Below are 6,200 nucleotides of genomic sequence, written 5' to 3' on the forward strand. Positions count from 1 at the left end.
AACAACGGACATCACCCTAGTCTCTCACTCTAGACTTGCTTTCTTATGGGCAGACACAAGGTGGATGGTTCTTCCTCAGGCTGCCTATCGCTGGGTCCCATTCAGCTGTACTCCCCACACCCAGTTCCAGGTTTGGTGAGTTTCTTCACCCTCTTCTCTCTCTTCCTCCTCCAGTCGCTGGGCACTGAGATGGGCTGAGATTCTCTACCAGCTGTATTTTATTTGGTTACCTATCCAATCTGTAGCGACATAAGGAAAAGTGTTGTTGTTTTTCAATACCAGTGAAGTTGACTTCCATTTTACTGTTGTTTTGTCTACTACAGAAGCTTGGGCATCTCTCTTAAACCTCCATCCAAGCAAGAAAGAGGCACAACATGTAGCAGCCAGGCAAAAGCTCTTGAGCAGGGTACAAAACCGGACTGCTAAAAGGCGTGGCCTAGGGAGAGCCCCCCCCCAAGGGCCAGATAGATGTCTGCCCCCCCTCCAAATTGGCTCAAGGGGGGTTGGGAGAACCCCACCAAACACCTCACAGAGGGATGAGGGGAGATTCTTTGTGGCAATGCTTGCACAGACAGAACATAATAGGGTAGCATTGAATTCCACCAAATATAATTTTGTACTTCTGTCACCCTTGAAAGTTAGTTGCTGGGAGTCTGGGGAGGTGTTGGTTCATTTTTAAAAAAACAAAAACATTATTATTATTACAGTTGTACCTTGGTTTTTGAACAGCTTGAATGTTTTGGCTCCCAAACGGTGACTGTTCCGGTTTGCAAACTTTTTTTGGAATCCGAACATCCAACAGGGCTTCTGTGGCTTCTAATTGGCTGCAGGAGCTTTCTGCAGCCAATCAGAAGCCATGCTTTGGTTTCCGAACATTTGGGAAGTTGAACGGATTTCCGGAATGGATTCCGTTCGACATCCAAGTACGACTGTATTTATTGAATTTATACCCCGCCCTGTACCCACAGGTCCTTTTAATATAACGGCATTTATAAGGACTTTAATATATTGGAATTCAACAACCAGTTGTGTGTTAGATGACATAGTGGACTTTGGTTAGAGGTGCAGAGTGCACACTTCAGGGGGCGCTAGTGAACAAGAGACTAGGGATTATGTAATCCAAGCAGACTGAGGTCTGTCCTCTATGTGTGACGCTTTGCACATGATGAATCTCCTACACCGGCTTCTTTTCTGTGGAAGAAACGAAAGGTTACATGAGGATGAGCAAAAATAAAATCCTCAGGTGTCACCTGTGATGGGCTTTTGCATACATATGCATGCAATTTTTTCTACAAGCCTTTATATTTCTGTATTTCCACTGGCAGGTGAAGCGCTATGCCTTCTGAAAGGCAGGGCGAGGTTGCTCTTCTAGAAAAATCTTTGACAGCAAAGGTCAGCTTGACAAGGAGGGGTCGGTCTCTTATAGCATAGGCAAAAAAATTCCTGTTACTGGTTTATCAGATAATCACATAGGTATGCTTTTAATGCATGCCAGGAAATAGATTTCTCAACCCACAATGATACAGTTATTTATTTACCCTTTATCTTCTTGTCATGTAAGATGACACCAGACAGGTTAACTGCAAAGTATCATTTTCAATTTGGACACTGATCTCTATATGAAGGGTTCCTTCTTGTTGTCTCTATATCAGGTATGGGGAACCTTTGGCCTTCCAATTATTGCTGGACTACAACTCAGATCAGTTCCAGTAAGCAGGCACCATACGCAGGGATGATGGCAGTTGTAGTTCTACACTGTTCTGTACTGTCCCCGAAGGCTGGGTCCTACAATTCTGTAGGCACAGGTCATCACAAGCAAACAACCTAAGTTCCTTCTCCGAGGTAATATTCTTGGTCACAATACAGTGCTACTTTTATAGAAAAGGAGGTGCCGAAACTCACCATAAACACCTGACTTGTCCTCTTACGGCACCCACCTGAGACGTGCAGGAACTGAATTCGGGGGGGGGGGGAGCCCTGCTAACATAGTGTTTAGAAGAGGGACATGGAACATTTTTTAAACCAAGCAGGTGCACCGGTTCCACTGAACATTGTGGGTGCCTGGCACTTGCGTGTGATGTCATGCCCATACTTGACAACACACGTCACCGCTGCAGCGGGAAGGCCCAACGGAGGCCCCTCCCCACAATGGGAGGGCCTGATGGAGTGTCCTGCCACAGCACACAACATGTTGGGTCACCCGTCTGCGCACTCACAGTAAAACTTTTGTTGATGCCTCAGCAGCAACATCCCCCAGAAATGGCACCTATGAAACCAAGGGCATTGGGGGGTGGCACTAATTTCATGGGGGCAAGACAACAAAGGTGATTTTGACTTTCATTTTACCATTGTGTTGTCTACTACAGAAACGTGGGCATCTCTCTTAATCATCCGAGCGAGAAAGAGGCGTGACATGTTCCAGCCAGGCAAAAGCTCTTGAGCAGGGTACAAAACAGGACTGGTAAAAGGTGTGGCCTAGGGAGAGTCCCCCTGAGGGCCAGATGGGCAGGTATGGAGGGCCGCATTTGGCCCCTGGATCTGAGGTTTCCCACCCCAATTTAGACTTCATGTCGTGGTGGTGTATCTGAAACACTTTAGCTGGCGCAACAATTTGTGGAAAAGCTATTAGGGATGACATAGAAACAGGGGTGCCAACTTGAATAAACCATTGGGGGGGCAGGTAATCCCCACCCTGCATACTTGATCACATGATGTGGTGCACACACACCATTTGAAGGGTGTGTGTGAAGGGACCTCGGCCCTAGGAATTGGCTCCTATTCACAGAACCAAATTTTCCCCACTGCTGCCACACACGGAGCCAACACATTCATGAAGCTATCCGCCATAATCCCAAGATGACTTTCCTGGTTATCTTATAGTTGTACAGTGGTACCTTGGTAGTCAAACAGCTTGGATCCTGAACAAATCGGCTCCCTAATGCCACAAACCCGGAAGTGATTGTTCCAGTTTGCAAATGTTTTTCAGAAGCTGAACGTCCGGCGTGGCTTCCGCGGCTTCTGATTGAGTGCAGGAAGCTCCTTCAGCCAATCGGAGAGTTGTGCTTAGAATAAGGCAAGAAGCCATCAGCAACAGCAGCCCACATGAGGTTCAAACTACTGTTCTGGCTCCCTGCTTGGCAGGACCAAAGCGTGTACCCTTCCGAGAAAGAGTCAATGCCTGTGCTGTGTTGGAGAGGTCAAAGTACAGGAAAGATTTATCAACTGTGCAGATACCCACATATATTAGTGCGAGGTTTGTCAAAGCTTTCGGTTTAATTGCAAATTTTTCCTTGGAACCAGCCGGCTGAGGGGTCAGGCTGGAGGTATTTGTGGATGCAGCATTTTCAAGTTTTCCCTCACTTTCAGGGGACTTTCACTTATTCCCAACATACAGCTGGAAGAAGAAATGGGGGAGGGGGAGAGATTTTTCCAGCATGTTTACCTGCAAATGAAACTATTGATCTGTTGCTCAAATTTTCCACACTTTGCTTGTCCTGCACCCGGAAAGCTATTTAAATAATGGAATAAGCTACCTGCGCAGAAATAAAGATGGAACACTTTCAGCCTAAGCCATTGATCACTTACAGGAAAGTGCTGCCAGGATTGCAGAATTGAAACTCACTCCTCAGCGTGCTCATAAATAAATCCTATTACATCCAGTGGGTCTTATTCCCAGGTATATGGGGTTAGGATTGCATCCTTAGGACACAATTCTGACTCCCATCCCCTGCCTGCAGGGCTTTACAGAGGGAGTGTCCCATGGTTGCGTTGACAGCTTTGCTGTTCACAGTGGCTTGAGCAGAAGGGGAGGCCGATCTGTTTGTGATCACTATTTGTGATCGTTGTGCCTTCTTCAGATTTAGATCTGGTCCCAATAATCTCACATGTAATACTGGCAAAGACTTGCCCCTTCCCTGCCCTCAGAATGCTCTGCTTTGGTGCTTTCCAGGGCAAGGAACATGGACTGGACGCAGAGGCCTCGTTATCATCATTTTAATCACCTGTAATTAGTTCAGAACAGCCTCTGACATGCCAGTCGTTCAGGTACTGAGTGAGTAGAGTTTCACAGTCCAACTTCATACAGCACAGTGTTTCTTCAGTATGTACCTGGTCACAAGATGTGCAGTTGGAAAAATGGGGGACTAAACACATTAGGTGTGTGTGTGGATTAAGCACTTAAATGTCAGGCAGCATCAGGGACATCAAATGATATAAAATTATATAAAGGACCAAGGGATTATTCAGGCTTCCATTTTGTGCCAGGATTTGTAGGCACGGATCTGAGTGGTTTTTGGTTTGGTTTTGTCTTGCTGCTTGGCCCAGGAAAATCCACTTTTCACCACTGAATCAGAACAAACATTGATCGAGTTTTCCACAAAATGGACGTTTGTTCCGATTCAGTGTTAAACAGCAGGTTTTCCCAGGGAAAGCGGCGGCACAAACAAATAAGACGTTTGGACCAGTGCCTGGAAATCACAGCACAAACAGAAGTGTGGATTATGAATGTGACGTCTTCCAGACTGCCTTCTCCTTGTCTTCTTTAAAATGAATGTACACTACTTGGCTAGCTCAGTCGGTAGAGCATGAGACATTGGGCGAAAAATTATTGCATTGCAGGGGTTGGACTAGATGACTCTCATGTTCCCTTCCAATTCTACATTTCTGTTATGTGTAGCCTTCCTTATAGCTACATGAATAGACCTAGATGTGCTGCATGCTGAGCCTCATGAGGACATCTATTAAGCTATCAAAAAATGAAAGAAATCCCCAGACCCCATGAAAGAGTCCAGGGAGATACTTTCAAAGTTTAATAAAACATTCACTTCATTGGGCTGCTGTACAGATCTAAAGATTGATGTAGATGTTCAGTTGGGCTCACACCAAATTATTGTGCAAAATTAAGTCACATACATTTGAGAAGTTTCAGTTTCACAGAATATACACACCCTGGCACTTTGCAGCCAGCTTTTACGAGAAAGTGTTGCATGATGAATACTTCAAACATACCAGAGCAATAAAGTCAGGAGCAACACAGTTCCTTGTTCTCATAATGATCTCCATGGTCCACACCTCTCCATATTATTGTACACTGAAAAGAGGCATTGACCTTCACACACATATGCACTCCATCTTCAGGATATCAGTTTGTTTGGAGGACCAGAAATACATGTGACACAATAAAACAGAAGTGAGCAAACAGGTGGTGTCTGAAGGAGTGCCTAAATGATGTGGTTTTGTCCATGAATTACCATGGTAAAATTTGCAAAATTGGTATATGATGCATACACACTGGATTTTCACTGAAGCAATGCCATTAAGTCAAAGATCACATATGATAAGGGTGAGCAGAGCATAGATTAAAATCTGCTATGGCTGGTCTTGTGCTCACCACTTATATCTCAGCCTTTGTATTCCTCACCTGTAAAATATGACTATTCAAGTTACCTTTATTGAATGACCATCAAAAGCAATTTTCCAGAATCTGGTTGAAAGTATGGGGCAATGGTTAAGTCCACCAGTCACTTACTTCTGATCAGTTTTAGCTGATTTACAAATGGATCCCAGTACTTGCAGTCGAAGAATAGTAATCTATTTTGATACAAATATTTACTGTATTGTCCCAAATATAAGCCGCACGTGCAAATAAGCCACACCTTTAAAATTCAATGGGGGCGGGGGGGGGGAGAGAATACCCGAATCTAAGCCGCTCCCTTAAAATTGGGGTACAGGCTGAAAATCGCTGCGATTGGTAGAATTGGAACCCTGAGCCAATTTAAGCCTTTGATTTTCCAAGCCCGCAAAAGTCACCGTACAATCACTAAAATAACAAATCGTTTGCTACAATTCTGCAGGCACTCACACCTCTAAATGGCAAACGAACAGTCTCAAGCTTGCAAATCGGCAATAAATCATTTTTTGGTTCCGTTTTACCGGGTGTCTGTTTCAGCAGCGATATCACAAAAGCCAATTTTTGTAAGGCTGCGAATTTAAGCCACACTTTAACTTTTCACGGTCAGAATTTGGAAAAAAAGTGAGGCTTATGTTCAGGCCAATATGGTAATTAAAAAGAACAACAACCAGGAATATGATTGACATTGCACTGATGGAATGAGTTAGTTGGGTTCTGTTATGACTCACTCTGGGGACTTTAAAGTTCACTAGTTAGTGAACTTTAAACAATAGGCTTGTGTGTGTGTGTG

Source organism: Podarcis raffonei, chromosome 6, assembly GCF_027172205.1.
Source record: "Podarcis raffonei isolate rPodRaf1 chromosome 6, rPodRaf1.pri, whole genome shotgun sequence".
Lineage (NCBI taxonomy): Eukaryota > Metazoa > Chordata > Lepidosauria > Squamata > Lacertidae > Podarcis > Podarcis raffonei.